Source organism: Xyrauchen texanus, chromosome 11 (genome assembly GCF_025860055.1).
Source record: "Xyrauchen texanus isolate HMW12.3.18 chromosome 11, RBS_HiC_50CHRs, whole genome shotgun sequence".
NCBI lineage: Eukaryota > Metazoa > Chordata > Actinopteri > Cypriniformes > Catostomidae > Xyrauchen > Xyrauchen texanus.
The window spans coordinates 25,228,765-25,250,027 of NC_068286.1; positions in this window are offsets into that span (position 1 = coordinate 25,228,765).

The following is a 21,263-nucleotide window of genomic DNA, read 5'->3' on the forward strand; positions in this document are numbered from 1 at the left end:
TAGCGCCGGTTACAATGTTCTTCCGCAAGACGCATGCAGTTCTGTTTATTAACTCTGCCCTGCAAAAGCAAAAGACCTTAACTCACTAGAGTGTGAAACTGAGAAAAATGACTTTAAAGTTTCTGTTTTGTCCAGACAAAAGTATTATAGGTAGGACTCCCAAAATTTCACAACTAGTTGCTATACAGAAGAAATGTTTGTATGCAAAAAATCTTGAGCTCAAAATTGACCTTTGACACTTGTTTGGCAGTTAATGTACTCTGCCTTTGTATCATGTGCCAAAAATCAGGAGTCATGCAAAGGCAAAAGGCCGTAACTGACATATAATCAATATTTACTTGCTGTTCACCATACTTACATCCATAATAAGAACACCTAACCAAGGTCTAGTCATCATGGTATTTGTTTTAAATTATATAGAAGACCTTTGGTTGTTCCTATTTAGTGCTATAATGATCAGGATAGTGCGGCAACACTAACACAGTTAAACAGTATAACAGATAAGTTACTTTGCAGTACAGTATGTACAGTATGAATAAATACAATACATATTTTCACAATAAAGATAATTTAATTATAGTTGAATACAAAGGTATATGTTTTTAAAATCCAAGATATAGAGTAATAATTAATTAAACATTAGACCAATACATTAGAGATTAGAGACTTCTCATTCCAAGTTTGTTACTGCGCCCAAATAAAATCTTACTGAAAGCTCATTTTTTGAGATATCAACCTAAAATTTGGAACACAACTTGTCCATAGGTATATATGACAAAGCATTCTTGAAATACAACCATTTAAGTTTGGATAGTGATTTTCATGTCTATGCGAAAAAAGGGGGAGGGGTGACAGTTAAAGGTTAAACTTTGAAGTCCAAACTGCTCAAGATGCTCAGTCAACGAACTTGACTTGGATTACTACTTTTTAATTCTGAGATAATATAGACAGAGTATACCGAAAAAAAGTTGGAATTACTTTTACTATTTAGGTTAGCCTACTTTGTACAGACGTTAGCGATAACCAGCTGTAAAATCTGACGTGAACACCTGCAAGAAGGAAATATGGCTCAGACACGTATGGATTGTTGTGGATACAGTAGATGACGTGCATTGCTATGGATTATATCTTCTATGGATTATATCGGATTGCATGGAAAGGTAGGATGCCTCTGTATTTAGTATTTGGTTTTCAGCATCTGATGTGAGGCGAGTGTCAGCGTCAACGTTAGCACTAATTTACGTGACACCGATTAAATTTAGCTAGCTCCGGGCTGTCACTGACATTGACAGATCTGAACCATCGCCCAATCACATCGCTATCACAGAGTAATAATACAAACAAGCAGTCGGCAGTCTACACTTTATTTCAAAGATGTGTCGTGTGTATGTTACGCGGTTTGGTGACAATAAAAGAGCGGTAATCTTTGACAGTATGACAAAGCCAGAGTACAGTAACATCACAGCGGCACCGTAACATCTCTCTTGATGCCAGGCGAAACAAAGTCAGAACACCTTAAACTCAAATTCAGCATGCTGGAACAAAGGCTAAGAGCCGTAACAACTGTTACGGCGTTCTGCTGTGGTTTCTCGTATGGTTTTGGATGTTACGGTTGTCATAGCCCTTTAATTTCTCGTTAAAACAATCAAATTGACTCACGATATTTATTCACATGATAAAGGAGGTCTTGAATACCCCAAAAATGACATTAACTCATTTTTGACCAAACATGATGTTACAGCGTTTTGCCTTTGTAGCTAGAGCGTGAAACAAAAACAGCAGCGCGACAAATAAACTGCGTACCTGTGTAGTGCGTACGTGTGTCTCTGTTGTTAAAGTTTATCGTTAATTTGATACTCATTTTAACAATCGGGAGTCATGTAAACATGACATCACGTGCGTCTTTTCTGGTCAGTCCTCATGGAAACATGAAGCCCTGGCGTTTGGACGTTTGGAGTGAAAACAAACATATCACTGTATACTACCAGTATGTGTGAAAACACTCACTGTGGCTTTTTAAATGAATTGTTATTCATTCCTAGATTTCTATCTGTTATTTCAGTTGTGGCTGACTATCAAACTAGACAATAAAAGAAAGTTTAATGTTTTTCTTTTGCTGTATTTATTCATTCCTCACTCACAGAGGATTTAACCTGAACCAGGCTTAACTCCTGAACTCCTAGCATTACTCTCTCTCTCTCTCTGCGTGTGTGTGTGTGTGTGTGGCCCGCCAGTGAGCAATGGACATAGGACAGTTCTTTAAAAGAAAAAAGACAGATTCAGGTGAGAGACTAGGGACAGTCCATAATGACCTCTGTCTTGTTTTTTGTTTTTTTGTCCTTGTTTGTGTTAAGCTAAAGTAACAGATAATGCAAACCAGCTATCTGTTGTTGTATCAAATTACTTATCTAGGCAATGGTCCCCTGCTTTTATTTATTTTATTTATTTCAAACCCACAATGGAGAATACAGCTTCTCTTGTGAAAGGAATTTGTGATTTAAAAAAGTTTCTAAGCCCAATAATAACAATAATAATAATAATAATAAAGACATTTAAAATGGCACGCCTCTGTGTGCCTTTTGATCATATCCTTAGAATCTGTAAATGGTCTCCATAACATTTTTGTGACATGACAAACTGACCTCAACTCTCCTGCCTACAATATATTTGTGTATGATTGTCAGTGCCAAGGGAAAGAGAGGGAGAATGGGAAGGGGAAAGGGAGAGCATGCAGGAAGAACCAGGTTAGGAAACAACAACAATAAATTGACATATAGTGAATAGTGGCAAGCAAAACAGTAACTACTCATACTCCTATACTAACTTATTGGCATTAAGTAGCCTATATTACATTTACTTTTTGTAACATTATTTTACACCACATTTTTTCATAATAAAGGAGGAGGAAAACAACAGGGAGAGTCCATAAGGGATGAGAGGGAATTGACTAGTGAAAGAAATGAAGAGACAGAGGGAGTGCAACATAGAGACCACCAAGCCAAAGCAGCAGAGCTGTTCAGACTTAGGGGATAAGGACACTGGTCCTAAACAGTTAAAGCTGTCTCAATACCCTCATACTCAGTTTGGCACACAAAAAAGAGCCTTTCAAGAACCATTTTTTGTAAATAATTTACAGAAGATGAATTACATTTTGTTGTCCAAGTACCTGTTACTTTGTTCAATGACAATAAAGTTGAATCTAATCTAACCAATCTGATGACTGTTGATACAAAAGGAGGCACATGGAGTTAACGGTCAGGAAAACCGGTTTTTGTGTTTGTTACAGGGGGCTGTCTGTGTGAACTCTCACAATTAAGCTGGTGCTCTGAAAAGGTCTCCAAAAAAAAAAAAGGAAAGAAAATCTGGATTTTGGAATTAGTTGAACCAATGTTAAAATGATAAAGTTATTTTTCAATAGACATATTTTTTTATGTTTTTGTGTGAAAAGAGGGTGGGTGGTGGCAGTGGGGCTCATTTGGTGCTCAGCACCCCTAAAGTCCCTAGAATCGCTCCTGGTACACTCTCTAATACATTTCAGAATTTATTGTAGATGTTTTGATAGAACATCACAATTACACATTGCTGATAACAGAACCTTTTTAATTGGTACTATGTCCTGAAAGATCTTGATAACCTCATCTTTTATGATTGGCATGTCCAAAAATGTCTGTGCATGGCCCTGCCTGTCTCATTGTATTGCCTTTCTCAATCTGAACATTTTCTGTCTCTGGCTCAGTTGAGTTGAGTCTGAGGCAGTTTCATCTTAATATAACAATATTGTAAATACAATTGTTAGGCTTAGTGCTAATTCAATTTATCTATTTATCAATTTAATCTCTATCTTTTTTGTGAAGGCAATGGGTTTTTTTCTACAAAGTGTGCCAACAGCAAATTTGGTGTTATTTATATTAGATCTGATTGGGTACAATAATTTGATTAGACAAGGATTCTAATTCTAAGAACGTAGATATTTTGTACAAGTTGTTAGCACTATTAGAAGACCAAGAGCAAAACATTACCGACAGAAATACAAAAACAAACTACCAAATTACTAATTCCACGGATCAACCACTGTCTGTAATGTGGATTGTAATCCATCTACCTGTTAATGTGACGAGTGACGACCTTGGTGAACTGTCGTCCACGCCCGTTTCACACATACTCCGTGTAATTTTGATTTTAAAACCAAATGTTAACTTTGAAATTGTTTATGGCATTGAAACAGTATGAAAATAAATTTTAATCATTGTGATTCTTTGTTTTACATGGAGTTCGATCTATCACGCTAAATCTGTTGCTAAGAAGGACAAGAATGAGACGCATTTGGGTTCATTCTGTCTTTTTTTAGGGTAAAAAAATCATATATGATGGCATTTTGCAACTTTTGGGACTATAATTGTTACGAATGTAGGAGGAGGCAGACGGGGAGTGAGGATTTACATGCAGGCTTTATTAAACAAGAATGAAAACACGACAAACAGGAACAAATGAAACATCCACGGTGGGAAAAACTGAAACTAAAACATGAAAACATCGGGGGTACACGAACTGGTTAAACACGGTAAGACAGGCAAGGCAGGCAAGAAAACTACATCCAGGCATCTACAAACATCAACGATCGACAGGGGAATGGAGAAACAGCAGGGTTTCAATACACAGGAGACATGATGATGACAAACGACAATCAGGTGAGCACAATGACACAGATGATGAGGGCCGGGAATCATGGGAAGTGTAGTGCATGACAATTGACAAGTGACACACGGGGCAGACAACAGGGGATCGTGACATAACCCCCTCAAAGAGCGGCTTCCAGACACTCCTCAGAAAACAATAAAAAAAGGAATACCCCAAAAAAAAAAAATTGTCCAAGGAGTGGGGTGGTGGGGGGGGTAGGCAGACCAAAGAGGGCACAAGGGGCAAACAGACAGTCCAAGGGAGCACAAGGGGCAAACAGACAGTCCAAGGGGGCACAAGGGGCAGACAGGCAGTCCAAGGGGGCACAGAGGGCAAGCAGGCAGTCCAAGGGGGCACAGGGGGCAGACAGGAAGTCCACGGGGGTGGAAGGCGGAGCCGCGGAAGGCTCGGGAGGTGGCACCGTAGGAGGCTCTAGAGGCGGAGCGAGGCATTGGCTTGTTGGCCGTGGTATGCGAGAGCTCTGGTTTGTTGAACAAAGGCAGAGCCACGGGAGGTTCTGGGAAATGAGCCGTGGAAGGTGGAAGCTGGAGAGCAGAAGCCTTCCCTCTTCTCCTCCTCCTCCGGGCGAGCGAGGCTAGCAGCCCTGGATCGCTGACCGTGGCAGGCGTGGGCTCAGGCTCGCTGACCGTGGAAGGCGTGGGCTCTGGCTCCCTGACCGTGGCTGGCGTTGGCTCTGGCTCGCTGACCGTGGTTGGCGTGAACTGGGGAGCGGAAGCCTTTCCTCTCCTCCTCCTCCGGGCGGACGAGACTGGCAGCGCTGGCTCATTGACCAAGGCAGGCATGGGGGTTGGCTCGCTGGCAGGCGGGGCAGGCGTGAAGGGACGAGCCATGGACGAGTGGGGGGGTCACCACTGTTGGAGGAGAGGCAGGGTCCTCCTCGACGACGCCCACAGTGAACAGCGAGCCGCATGCCAGCAGAGTCTCCTCTGGACTGGAACGGATCGATGGACTGCAGCCGCGTGCAGTGTAAAAGCTCTAACCTGTTAACATGGGTACGGAAAAAAATACGGACCGCATACGCACTGCAAACGGAGTATGTGTGAAACGGGTGTTAACATGGGTACGGAAAAAATATGCACTGCAAACGGAGTATGTGTGAAACGGGCGTGAAACGGGCGTCACTCTCCACTCTCCAGAGAGCGCCGCGGACACACACAGAAATGCTGCGGAGCGAGCGTGAAAAACAGGAGTGGATTAGTGAAATTAGTGGATCTTTAATGGAGTGACAACGCAACGCTTTGAGCTGGGGGTGCGAGAGGGACACCTCAGTCTAACCAGAATAGTTAGTATAGTATATAATATAGATTTATGCTGTATAATATGAAATTAAATGTCTAATACTTATACTTCCATTGAAGGTGAGGCAGAGGCAGACTCAGAGAGTGAGGTAGAGCCCACTGAGCATCTGCCAAATCAGGTTGACTGGCTGACAGTAAAGGAATATGCTAGAGTGTGATAAAAAGAAAGATAGACATTAAATTATTTGAATGGAAGAGTAATTGCATTACAACAACATAAATTGAATTACTAAGCCTAACAATTGTATTTACAATTGGGTAAATAAATAAAATAAAAAGGGTTATTATCATTCTCTATATTAAGATGAAACTGCCTCAGGGAGGTGGCGCCGTAGGAGGTTCTAGAGGTGGAGCCCTGGAAGGCTCAGGAGGCGGAGCCGTGGAAGGCAGATCCGTAAAAGGCTCAGGAGACGGAGCCGAGGGCGGCTCAGGAGACGGAGCCGTAGTAGGCTGAGCCGTGGAAGGCTCAGGAGGCAAAGCCCTGGGAGGCTGGAGAGGCGGAGCCCTGGGAGGCTCGAGAGGCGGAGCCCTGGGAGGCTCGGGGGGCGGAGCCCTGGGAGGCTCAAGAGGCGGAGTCCTGGGAGGCTACAGGCGCTGGCTCTGGGACGGTCGAGGCTACAGGCGCTGGCTCTGGGACGGTCGAGGCTAAAAGACCTGAGTGCGGTGAAACTCTCGACGAAGAGGCTTTTTCAGAACTTCGTCGAGCTACAGATTTATCTCTCCATGCGACCAAGCAGTCAGCCCGTGCCATTGGCCGGTCTCTGTCCGCTTTGGTCAGTACGGAGAGGCATTTATGGCTTAACCTTTCAGCTATCCGGGATAAAGATAGAGTTTTTTGACAAACATTGCGATGCCCCGGTTTGCCTTCTGGTCTCTTCGGAGACGCCATGAATACGGTTATCTCCAGATTCCAGGAGGCCAAAAGCCACGAGGAAGCCTTTGGGCAGTTTCTTCCTCGCCGTAATCAGGGGGCGGGGCCGTAGGCCACCCAGTCTCGCCCTGATTCTGCTAGGAGTGAGGCTCAAAAACAGAGCGTGGCGAGTTGTGCTCCCCCTCGTAGGGACTGGGGACAGGCTCGTCGCCCTCAGCAGCTGCCCAAGAAAGACCTCAGGGCTGTGATTTCTAAAAGAAAGAAACCCTGACGTCTTGTACCCAACCTTATGAGGGTAGTTCCCTTCAGGACGGGGCGTGTGTATCATCCACTTCGGCCCTCCCGATACCCTCATGAAACCTCTTCACTCCCGCCGCCTTTGGTGTTTCGGGTGATAGAGGCTTCCAACAGAGTTGGGTGTACCGTTGCTTCCTGCCTTAATCCAAGACACGGAACACTCAACACCCCCTCAACAGGAAGTGTTGAAATTAGTACCCATCTCAGAGAACCTGGCAGCGTGGAAACTTCTGCCAGGTATTTCTATGTGGGTTTTAAAGACAGTAGAAAGAGGCTACAGAATTCAATTCGCTTGCCGCCCTCCGCGTTTCAACAGCGTGGTTCCCACTACCTTAAGACCGGAGTAGGCATGTCTACTGTGGAAAGAACTGCAAAATCTCTTGGTAAAAGGGGCCATAGAACATGTTCCCCTTCCAGAGAAAGAGTCAGGCTATTACAGCAGATACTTCCTGGTTCCCAAGAAGGGTGGGGGTTGTGTCCGATTCTAGATCTTCGAGGCTTGAACCGCTCGGTCAGGGTGTTCAAGTTCAAGATGCTAACTGTCAAGTCGGTTGCGTCTCAGATCCAACATCACGATTGGCTGGTCACGATCGATCTCATGGATGCATATTTCCATATTGGAATTCTGCCACAGCACAGGAAGTTCCTGAGGTTCGCTTTCGGGGACGAAGACTTCCAGTATCGGGTTCTTCCATTCGGCCTAGCCCTATCACCCCGCACATTCACGAAATGCATGGATGCAGCACTGGCTCCTTTGCGACTCCAGGGCATCCGCATTCGGAATTATTTAGATGACTGGCTGATACTAGCACAGTCTCAAGAACTGGCAGTTCTGGCACAGAGATATCATCTTAGCTCATCTAGGTTCTCTAGGTCTGAGACTCAACATCCAAAAGATCGTTCTTCTTTACCCAGGAAATTACCTATCTAGGGATTATATGGAACTCGATCACGATGCGGGCACAGTTGTCTCCCGCTCGTGTCAGGTCCATCCAGAACTCCCTGAGCAATCTCAGGCTAGGTCAAAGTTGCACTGTTCATCAGTATCTACGAATACTAGGTCTCATGGCGTCTGCGTCCACGGTGATTCCTTTGGGCCTTCTCCATATGAGACCGTTTCAGCTGTGGCTAAAAGCCAGGGGATTTCATCCAAGGGCCAGTCCCCTAAGGCAAATAAGGGTTACGCACCGAACGCTTCGTTCCCTTTCTATGTGGTTCAGACCCCGTTTTCTTACCTTGGGTCCCACTCTCGGTGAGTCATGTCGTCGCAGGATGCTAACAACAGATGCCTCTCTGACGGGTTGGGGTGCGGTCTTAAGTGGTCGTCCAGCCCAAGGGGAATGGGAGGGTCTTCAGCTCGATTGGCACATCAACTGCCTAGAGCTGATGGTGGTATTTCTGGCCCTGAAATACTTCCTCCGACATCTGAGAGGCTGCCATGTCCTTGTGCGGGTGGACAACACAGCAGCAGTCTCCTACATAAACCATCAAGGAGGTCTACGTTCTCGCCACCTGAATTTGCTGGCACGTCAGATTCTCCTTTGGGCCCAGGGCAAGCTCCTGTCACTCAGGGCAATTTATATCCCTGGACGCCTAAATGTGGGAGCAGATTTTCTGTCCAGACAAAACATACCGAGGTGCGAGTTGAAACTTCACCCCGAGGTAGTACAACAAATTTGGGAGAGATTTTACAGAGCAGAAGTGGACCTCTTCGCCTCTCAAGAGACTGCGCAATGTCCCCTCTACTTCTCTCTGAGTCACCCAGCTCCCCTGGGTCTGGACACGATGGCGCATACATGGCCCAGAATGTGTCTGTATGCGTTTCCCCTGGTTTGGCCAGAGTTCGCCAGCAAGGGTCTTGCCTCTTACCGATAGCGCCTCTTTCGAACAGGATTTGGTTCTCAGAGATGATATCTCTCCTCGACGACTCGCCTTGGGCGATTCCTTCTGTCTCAGGCACAGGGGACGATATTTCATCCCGGCCCAAATTGTGGAAACTTCATGTTTGGCCCCTGAAGGGTACCAACTGAGGGACACAGGGCTGTTGCCTGAAGTTATCGAGACCATTCTTAGTGCTAGGGCTCCCTCCACCAGAAGAATCTACACCAATAAATGGGGTGTCTTCGAAAACTGGTGCAGTGTACATGGTGCAGATCCAGTTAACTGCCAAATTGTTTCAGTTCTGGACTTTCTTTAGGAAAAACTGTCAGCAGGCATATGCCCCGCTACTCTCAGGGTTTATGTGGCCGCCATTTCGGCTTGCCACGCCTTGATGGAGGGGGTGCCTTTGGGGAGGCACCCTCTACTCGCTCGCTACATTCTTGGAGCCAGGCGACTGAGGCCTCCTGTTAGGACCAGAACTCCCTCATGGGACTTAGCAATAGTCCTGGAGGGTCTGGTTGAGACCCCCTTTGAACCTCTAGAGTCAGCGTCTGACAGACTTCTGACTCCCAAGCTGGTTTTTCTTGTGGCGATTACCTCTCTTAAGAGAATCGGGGATCTACAGGCTCTGTCTGTTTTGCCGGCCTGTTTAGATTTTGCCCCAGGTATGGCCAAAGCTATCCTGCATCCTCATCCTGACTACCTTCCTAAGGTGCCTTTTTCGACACTACACCCTGTCACTCTGGAAGCCTTCTGCTCCCCGCCGTTTTTAACGCCAGAGCAGGAAAGACTTCACGGACTCTGCCCAGTCCGTGCCCTTCAGACTTATGTCCACTGCACTAGCCAGTGGCGTAAGTCAGGGCAATTATTTGTCTGCTATGGGGGCCGCAACAGGGGGGCGGCCGCTACCAAGCAGACTATGTCACATTGGGTGAGGGATGCTATTGCCCTGGCCTATGAGGCACGTGGTCAAGCTTCGCCAGTAGGTGTCAGGGCTCACTCCACCAGAGGCATCCCCTCCTCTAAAGCCTTGGCTAGAGGGGTCCCTCTGCAGCAGGTTTGTGATGCGGCAGGCTGGTCCTCTCCGCACACATTCATCAGATTTTATAGTTTGGATGTTCATGCTACTCCGGGCTCTTACGTCCTTGAGTCGACATCCCAAGCTCATGCCTGAACAAGTTTGTGATGCGGCAGGCTGGTCCTTTCCGCACACGTTCATCGAACTTTATGGGTTAGATGTTTCTGCTACTCCGGACTCTTATGTCCTTGAGTCGACATATCAAGCTCACATCTGAACAAGTTTGTGATGCGGCAGGCTGGTCCTCTCCGAACACATTCATCAGATTATATAGTTTGGATGTTCATGCTACTCCGGGCTCTTACGTCCTTGATTCGACATCCCAAGCTCACACCTGAACAAGTTTGTGACATGGCAGGCTGGTCCTCTCCGCGCACATTCATCAGTTTTTAGGCTCATGCCTGAACAAGTTCGTGATGCGGCAGGCTGGTTCTTTCCTCAAATGTTCATCGAACTTTATGGGTTAGATGTTTCTGCTACTCCGGGATCTTACGCCCTTGAGTCGACATCAAGCTCATGTCTGAGACCTCTCGCGTTTTTGTGAGCACACTTCACAACCGTAGGGGTCCGGACAGCCCCTGTGCGGCGGCGTGGGTATTGCGTTCCCCGTAGCGCTTAGCAAAAGCGCAGCATCATAGTGAAGCTTTTTGTAAAGGGAACGTCTCGGGTTACATGTGTAACCCTTGTTCCCTGAAAAAAGCGGAACGAGATGCTGTGCTTTTTTGCCGCACTGAGACGTCCCAGGACTGCTCTTCAGAAAAAGGTATCTGACGACACGCTGGTGACGCCTCTATTTTATAGCCTGGCCACAGGTGCATCTAATGATCATCACCAGCCGAGGCTATAAATTCCGGTCAATGTTCATTGACGTGTTACACACAAATTCACAGCTTTTCACAATGAAGGATTGTTCCCCTTAGCGCTTAGCAAAAGCGCAGCATCTCGTTCCGCTTTTTTCAGGGAACAAGGGTTACACATGTAACCCGAGACGTTTCACAAAATGAGTGGTAAATTTTCCAATATGAGTTCAGTCTGTATTTGAACATCCTTTAAGAAATACCTAATAAATAATTCTGTCTTTAGTCTGCAAGCAGAATGGCTGTACACTCAGGGCAAAGGTTGCATGTTTCGGCCCAGTCAGCACGCACAGTTGGTGCAGTATTTGGATTTGACGTGTTCCCTAACGGCCATTTCTGCGTTACAGTCTGCAGAGGGCGCTAAACTCGAGAAAATCCTCAACAAACAACGGTAAAGTTTAATACAAATAATTGATAACAATTCCACATGTATGTGACTCACTAAACAGCACATTAAATGAATGCAAAGAAACACCAACAATAAACAATATGAACATTATATAACAGTACTTCAAATGTACATGAAAGCATTTTTTTTTCAAAAGTCCATGTCAATTAATAGACATAGTCTTTTAACCAAACTGGCTCACGTCTTTAGCGCATGAGCATCCGAAGGCACTGTCTTTTCAGGCAATGGAACATGAGACGGAAGCAAGTTTTCAGCATTGGTGGTCAGTCCATTATCCAGTGCATTAGTCGGCACGGGTGCGAGACATGACACATACCACTTCTTTCCATCCTCCAAGATGTAAGTGTAAGGGCCAATTTTTTTCTTAATTTCAACTGGAGGAGTGAATTTTGGATGAGCTTTTGGTACGTGTACTGGCTTCTTTATGCGCACTTTATCCCCTTTTTGGAAAGAAGAATGACATACCCAATACTTATGATCAAAGCGAGATTTCATGACATCCTGCTGTGCTGAAACACACTTCTGCATTTGTGTATGCTCCTGACAAGAAGGTGGAGGTCTCATAACATTGAGGCGGGTGCACATTTTCCTTCCATGGAGTAACTCAAAAGGGGAAACACCTGTCACAGCATGTGGTGTAGCATGGTAAATTTGCAGGAAGTCAGTCACTGTTACTTTCCATGGTGCTGATTGTAGAATGGCTGATTGAATCGTACTTTTAAGCACTCTGTGGAAACGTTCAATAGCACCATTTGCAGCAGGGTGATATACCGAAGTACGAATGTGTTTAATGTTTCTCTCATTCAGGAATGCAGCAAACTCTGACGAAGTGAACTGAGGCCCATTGTCACTTACTAGAGTTGTCGGATTGCCGTGTCTACTGAAGACAGAGGTAAGAAATTAAATCACCTGTTTTGTTGCCACAGACGCAGTAAAGGCTACCTCAGGCCTTTTACTATAATAGTCAGTGAGTGTCAGAGCATATCGACAGTCCCAAACAGCTGTTTCGAAAGGGCCAACAATGTCTATCGCCAGTTTTTCCCAGGGTGCAGAGGGCAAAGGAACAGGCTGAAGTGGAACAACAGAAGCTTTAGCAGTTTTATCCAAAGAAAGGCATAACTGACAGGCAGTGATTTTTTCTGCCACAAGTGTGTCCATTTTAGGCCACCAATACATTTCACGTAGTCGTTGTTTCGTTCATACAATTCCCTGATGACCCTCATGTGCAATGCGAACCAGTGACTCACGCAATTCACCAGGCACCACCAGCCGAGAGCCTCTGAACACAAAATCAGTTTGCACACTGAACTCATGCCTTAGTTTGTAGTACGGATGTAGAACATGATCCAAAGCAGCTGAAGATAGAGGCCAACCACGCACAATTTGTGTACGCAGTGCAGAGAGTTCAGGACAACGAGCAGAGGCAGCAGCAAATTCATCCTGAGATATGACAGTTGAACTGGTGGACAGTAAAGCAACAAACTCAGGTTCTGTATCCGACTCAGCATCTGAAGTAAGAGGCAGGGGCAGGCAAGACAAACAATCCGCAGTGTGGTTTTCAGATCCAGCACGGTACTGAACTGTGTAATTAAAACAGAGCAAACGAGCAGCCCACCGAGCTATGCGTTTACCAGCTCTATCATTCCCTTTTGTGGTCAGCAGCGTAGTTAATGCTTGATGGTCAGTCCGCAAAGTAAATCTGCGACCCCATAAGTATGTCCTTCACTTCTCTACTGCCCAAACACATGCCAGCGCCTCCTTCTCAACAGTGGAGTATTTCTGTTCAGCTAGGGTGAGCGTTCTGGATGCAAAAGCGACAGTACGTTCTTGACCATCAGTGTCTATTTGTGAAAAGACAGCACCTAATCCGTAATCAGACATGTCAGTAGAAATGACCACTGGCTGCCCCGGGTCAAATAGTGCAAGAGCAGGACTATGTACAAGTAGCTGTTTGACTTCAGCTAAGCTTTGTTGAGCTTCATCAGACCAGTAAAATCCACTGTCGTCCCTCAGGCATGCACGCAAAGGCGCCACTACTGTAGCGAAATTTGGAATAAACTTATTGTACCATGAGAGGAGTCCCAGCAGAGAACGTAACTGAACAGCATCTGATGGTGCAGGTGCATTGACTATTGCAGAGAGATGTTCCTGATCCAGCTGAATACCTTGTGCAGTCACTATGTGTCCTAAAAATTTCAAGCTCTGCTTTCTGAATTGACACTTGGACTCATTTAGCATCAATCCAGCATCTTTGATACGTTGCAGCACATCTTTTAGCGCTTGATCATGCTCCTGTTGTGAACGTCCCCAGACGATGATGTCATCTAGGTAATTTGCAACATTCTTAATTCCCTTTAGAATGACAACCATCATTTTCTGAAAAGCAGATGGAGCAGACGCCAAGCCATAAGGTACTCTACGGAATCTGAAGAGGCCTTCGTGTGTAATGAATGCAGTCAGGTCCCTGCTGTCTTCATGAAGCGGTACCCGATGATATGCACTTTCCAAATCTATAGTTGAAAACACAGTTGCACCTTGCAGTAATGTCATCATCTCTTCCATATGTGGCAATGGGTAGCTGTCTACTATAACTGCCTTGTTGGGTCCTCGCAGATCCACACACATGCGGATCCCCCCAGTTTTCTTTTGGACCACAATCGGAGAAACCCATTGAGATGAGTCAATTCTTTCGATTACGCGTGCATTCAAGAGTCGATCTAGTTCTGTGGAAACAGCATCTCTCATAGAGAAAGGTAAGCGACGTAATTTGTGTCTGACAGGGGGTACAGTGTCAGAAATGTTAACCTTGTGTGTAAAATTCTTTACACAGCCAAATGCAGTATGCTGTAATGGAGTGGAGAGGGCACACACTGAAGCAGATTGTGGTGGCGGCAACACAGTGTGTCCATCAAATTGGAGCTGGAGTCCTTTAATCAGATCCATGCCTAGCAAAGCTGTGCCCTTGTCGACAATGAAGAAGTGTGCAGGACATGTAAGGCCATATTTAGTTACCATTGCAAGTAAACAGCCTAGTACTGAAATTGGCTCTTGTGAATAAGTAACTAAACGGGCAGTAGGAGCTTGTTACGGCACAGAGCGGAAATGCTGTTCATACAATTGTTTCGGCAGGATGGACACAGCTGAACCAGAGTCAACTGTGAGTTGAAGAGACACTGGTGTAGCAGCAGGTGTAGCATTTATGGTCACATCGCACATCAAACGGTCAGTTGCTCCAGGCAGATTAAGAATACAGACCTCTGGTAATTCAACTGAATGTACTGAACGAGTAGGAGCGGAATGACAGATTCGTGCAAAATGTCCAGTCTTATTGCAATTCTTACATTTAGCAGATGCAGCAGGGCAGTTTTGTGCGTTTGCAAGATATCCAGCTGAGCCACAGCGGAAGCATATCCGAGCTGAAGGGCCTGAAGAAGAGGTTTTTGATGAGGTACATGTTTTGAATTTGGCCTTTGGATGCTGTCGTCCGAATGCAGGGGTAGCGTGTACGGCTTTTACTGAAGAATAATTATTTGTACTCATTGATTTCGCCTGAGCATCAGCAGCCTCTAGCTGTGTGGCGATTGTAATTGCAGTCTCCAGAGTCAATTTAGATTCCACTAATAATCTTTCACAAATGCGAGGGTTAGCAATGTTTTCAACTAGCTGGTCACGCAGCATATCATCTAAATTATCAGCAAATTCACAAGTAGTAGCCAAATCTCTCAATGCAGCAATGTATTGCACAATTGTTTCATCTGTTCGCTGTATTCGTTTTCTGAACGCATGTCTTTCCACTACCACATTTCTTTTTGGAGTGAAATGCTCTTCCAGAGCTTTAACAGCATCTGCCAGATTGTCACCCGTATTGGGCAAAGTATAAAATAGTCTCTGACCTTCCGTTCCGAGGCAATGAAGAAGCAAAGCCCGTTTTCTGGCTTCTGGCCAGGAATCTCCAGTTGCATTTATCACTAACATATAGTTTTGAAACATTTTTATCCATGTGACTAGTGGTATTGCGTGCTCACCGGGACAAGGCAAAAAAGGGCTTTGAAACGGAGCACTTAAAGATGCCATCTTCAGTAAAAAAAACGTCCTCGTCGCCAATTTGTTGTGTCTTTATGTAGACAAGAAAGACTAAGAAGATATTCCTTCAGGAAACTTGAATCAAAATGCTCAGAATCAACAGGACAAATAAACATGTACATGTGCAGCATTCTCTCTCTTCTCTTCTCCTCTTTCTTTACATCACTACCACCAGGAACTGATTGCCATCTAGTGGTGTATTAATGTAAGGACATCACAGCCGTGTGTTCAGAAGAACAGATATGAAGCAGCTTTCCATATGTCGGATCATGTCATTGCCCATGCAGGTCAGATCACTGATAGTCTGAATGTCTGTTCCAAAGCTTAGTGAGCTGCCTTGCGTTCTCCTCCCTACATAGGCAGCTGTCTTCTATGGCAGAATCCTAACTGAACAAAGTCATTACAGTGCATTCTGAGATTGCCAAACAGTGTAAGGATACATGCAATGAAATGTTAGAATGTTGCGAAAACAAGATATCTTGTTTTCGCAAAGGAGGCAGCATAATTAAGAAACCAATTTTTTTAAACAGCTTTACCTCGGGAGTGCTATGATGCCTTAAAAAAAAGAGTGTTTTTAACACCATTGAGCTTTTGTGGGATCAGCCAGACTATAAGGTGTGTGAGAAGTGCCTGACAAGACATCCACATCTATGGCAAGTGCTACATGAAACATTAGGTGAAATGTCACCTATCTGGACAAACTGACAGCTAATGCCAAGGATCTGCAAAGCTGTCATTGCTGCACGTGGAGGATTTTTTGAAGAGAACTCTTTGAGGTAGTTTAAGAAGTTCTGATTTTTTTTTCAAATTGTAATATTATTTTTTCACGTTATTAATGTCCTGACTTTACATTGTGATATGCCACTTGCTACATTTACATTTATTCATTTGGCAGACGCTTTTATCCAAAGCGACTTACAAAAGAGGAAGAACATCAACGAATCATCTTAGGGAGACAGTGGTACAAAAAGTGCCATATTACAAAGTTTCACTATCATCAGAATAGTATACAAAACAGATTTAAGTGCAACAAGAAATGTAAATAATTATTATTTTTTTTTTGCTACATCATATGCTACATCAGTTGAATGCCACTTTGGTGAATAAAAGTACCAATTTCTTTTCATAAGAGCAAAATCTGTACATTATTCCAAACTTTTGGCTGCCAGTGTATATGATGAATGGAGCTGTCGACAGGTCAAAGGTTATTTTCGCTCATGTGTGTGAGTGAATCTGTTTCAGGTGATGTTGCATTGGCAGTCTTGGTTTCGTTCAGTGTTCTGCTGTAGATCCAGGCATTCCTGCAGACACTCTGGTCAGCAACAAGCTCTCCATCCCTGAATCCGGCTTTCATTCTCCTGGTGAACGGCAGGTGGCGCTCAGTTTAAGCAGCAGCGCTGCGGCCGGACTTCACGATCTCTCAGAGCGATGACAGCAGCAGTAGACAGTGATTATGTCAGTCTGTTACAGCAGTGGGCGATTTCCAACTGGAAGTGACCATCCTTATGCCCTACTCCCTCAGAAGGGCTGAGCCCTGGAAGTGGGATCTCTGGAGGTAGCAGGGCACTCGCATCTTGCCGTTTGGAACACCGCTGATGAAGGGAGTAATGAAAGACATACATCACTTCCACTTTATCTTCGCCTGAACCGATACCACGATGATGCATCGCAGCTTTTCTAACAACAGGAATCTCTTATTTATTGCTGTTAATTTGTTGCAAATAAATATACCTTTTTTATATATATTTTTCAAACATTGTGTATTATTTAAAATGTCTTACTGTTGCTGTTTTAATAATAATAATAATATAATAATAATAACAGTTGGAAATGAGGAGGCGAGAACCGGCTTGACAATATAAATAATATTTTTAAGACATAAACACATAAAGAGGAGGCATGAGAGGTCTTAATTATAAATAAATAATAGTAAACCACAGGGTTTAGACTAGCCTACAGTAAAAAATTTGCCCTGCATTGTGGAACAACCCTTCGTGTGGTGTCCCCTTCCCGCAGTGCCCTTCAAGTGTGCAAAAACAAGTTTGGAATTCCCCCAGGATCGTTTATTTGTACAGCAAGAGGAGAAAGTGTCATGTGACAGGACTGAGTCATACTTGGCAATAAAGCTGATTAAGATTCTGATATACGTATAAATATGTGTGTGTGTGTACATACATACATACATACATACAAAAAAATTATCACTATGCATTATGTCAGGGCATTAATAATGTGAAAAATAACTATAACAATTAAAAAAAAAATTAAGAACTTCTTAAAGTACTTCAAAGATTTGCCATAAAAACAATCCTCCACATGCAGCAATGACAGCTTTGCAGAAACTTTGGCATACTAGCTGTCAGTTTGTCCAGTTACTTACGTGACATTTCACCCCACGCTTCATGTAGCACTTGCCATAGATGTGGTCAGGCACTTGTCAGGCACTTCTCGCACCCCTTACAATCTACCTGATCCCACAAAAGCTCATTAGGGTTAAGATCCATAACGCTCTTTTCCGATTATCTGTTGTCCAATGTCTGTGCTTCTTTAACCTTTATTTTTTGTTTTTCTGTTTCAAAAGTGGCTTTTTCTTTGCAATTCTTCCCATAAGGATAGTTATGGTGCTGTTTTTTTTTACATCAGTAATATCCTGACTATACTTTGTGATCAGTTGAATGCCACTTTGGTGAATTAAAGTACCAATTTCCTTGCAAAACAGCAAAATCTATACATTATTCCAAACTTTTGGCCATCAGTGTATATATAAACTCATTGTGTGTGGCTGATACTCAGTTATGACTGTTGGGTAATTTAATATGACTGGCTTTTTTTCTCCCCAACAGTGAATGTAGAACTGCCATTTACACTTAAAGAAAATCTGAATAAAGCTTTTTGTCACATTAATTTAAGTACATAAAATCTTTTCATACCCAGAGTTCCTTATATTCCTTATATAGTTCCTTACCTCAGACCCCAAAACTCAACCAGACATAGCCTTGAGCTGTAGAGAGTGCGCATGTAAGAATGTTAAATAATTTGATTTCAAACAAATGTGAATGGGAATTTATTTGATAAAGTTTGTAGCAATTGAAGCCCATTAAAAGTAGATTCATCTTCATAGTAAATATTTATGTGCATTTCTGGATATTTAACTGTATCTACTGTTCAGTGTTGCATATGCAATGAGTGTTAATTTATTTCATATTTTTATTCTGTTTTTAGTTTTTTTTTTCAATGAAAGATGTTTTTAAATAGCATTTTGTAATTAAAGGTTTATTTTCCTGGACCAATTAAATCATTTCTGTCAGAACTGTATTTCATTCAATACACAATTGCATATTTTATTTATTTATTTATTTTTGGCGCACCAAAATGTGGTTTGTTCTTGTTCAGTTTGAATTGTTCAGCTATTGGAGAGTTAAAAAGTGTGAAAAGTCTTAATGTGGATATTAATATTTAAACCTTGCAGTCTTGAATAAACTAGTACAAGTACCAATAGATAGAGCCCAGTAACCAATACAAGACAATGTTTCTACAAAAACTGATTTCGTACTTGTGAAATATTTTTTATGTACTTGTCACGATTCACTGTTGTCTGCCCTGTGTTTAAATACATTATTTATATATGCATTCATTTATTTTTATATTTATTTATTCCCACATGTATTTATTTCTATATTTAAATATTCCCACATTTATTTATTTTTGTATTTATTCTTACATTTCTGTCTCTTGTATGATAATTATGTGGGCGGGTCCTGTTTACCATTGGCTTATTGTAGATTGAAGCGTGTGCTCGATTACTCTTGACTTGTTTTGATGTGACATAGCCATATCGCGTGTAAACTATAGCTATTTGTGGGGCTAAAAACATAAGAGCTTAAGTCAATCCAAGATGTATTGGTTATACTACAATCACAAAATAAATGGGGAGCTGTTTCTTCAACAAAACCACAAAATGAGCAAGTTTCATAAATGATAAGATTTAACCTTGTCCTTTTCTTATTTTTCTGTGTATTTAACTTTATATTTTGATGTCTGCAAATCCATAATCTTGTTTTCTGTTGTTATGATTGTTCATTGTAAAAGATACAACCATGCTTCATTTCCCTGATCGTTTATGTATATGATCGTTTATATCTGCAATAAAAAAAAATGTACAAATCTATTGCTGACTCTTCACATATATCTAGAGAGTTGCCCGACATGCGAATTAAGTCGATAACCACACATCAAATAACTATGTTTCATTTAGAGTAGTGGTGCTTATTGATGTTTTAGGAGAGCTCTGTAGGTACCCGATCCGTTCCACCTGCAAGATCCATTCTACGCATGTGCGTAATTACGTAGTAGAAAACGTCACGGTTTTCCTACACTATCCATAGATACTATGTCTATGACACTATCTGTACCACGCATGCGATGTAACACTTGACGGCCAGGCGACACAACTTGCGGCATATTTGTCACAGTGGGTCTATTTCGATGCTTTTACATGTAGCTTACGCTATTACGATGCGTTTACGTGGTTGCCAATCCAAAATAATAAAGGAGTTGTGAGTTGTTACATGAACATACATGATCAGTTTCCTCCATACTCTCCTTTGCGATTCATTTATGTTATTAGGCTTAACTTATCGTGTTTTGGTCTGAGGTCAGTAGCCTAGTATTGTCAAAGACGGTTTGTGTCGTTTTTTATAATTAAAAGCCGCTAGTATTAGTTAACTTTTAAGTTGAGTAATTTTGTATTAGTATGGGTCTATGTAGGCTAATATCTATATAATCTAAATGATGAAAATAATCCCTTCAATGTTGTTTACAGAAGACTATAAGGAACATAATATGCATTTCTGCCTAGACTATCTGCACTTACATGAAGAAAGAACTACAAACAAGTCTGGGGAAACGTTATAGAGTATTTCAAACTGACAATGGAAATGACTTGAAAGAAACATGAGACCAGCGGTGAACAGGGGCCCGTGCTTCGTACGTCACTAACCCACTTAGCTGAATTTGATTGTTGGCGATTTGGCATGATCTTGGTTTGTTTGGTTCTTCGACGCTCATCCTGGACTTGCTGTCATAGCAAAAGGTGTGCAAGCTTGAACCTGCTCGCGAGCAGGCTTATTTCATGTAAACAGGATTAGATTACGGCTTTATAAGTGGAGGAGATAGGGAAGTCTGTCGTAGCCATGTCTTGTCCATTTTTACGACAGCAACCTGTTGCGGAAGGTGCAAGAATAATTCGCAGAGCTTTTCGAATTAATCGCGTATTGCAGGATAGACAGGATCCTTTAGCGCAGCGCGACAGTGTAATTGTTGAGAGATATCGTTTTTCTCGTGAGGGTGTTATTTACATCATTAATTTGTTGGAACCACACATTAAGTGTTCAACACGGAGGAGTCGGGCTTTGACAACTGCACAGACTGTGTGCATTGCCCTGAGATTCTTTGCGAGTGGCACGTTCCTTTACACTATTGGAGATGCAGAGAACTTAGTGAAAAGTGCTGTCTGTCGTGCCATTCGCAAACTTTACCTGGCACTCAAGCAGTTTTTAGGGGTTTTTGTGGTATTTCCAAGCCACTTAAGACCCCAGGTTGTAAAGCAGAATTTTTTTTGCTATTGCAGGTACATTTATAATTGTTAATGACATGCAATCATGACCATGCCAAAAAGTATGACTAACAGTATGTGTCCTTCAGGCTTCCCTAACGTGATTGGTGCCATAGACTGCACACACGTCACCATCAAGGCCCCACCAGGCCCCAATGAAGGGGATTTTGTAAACCG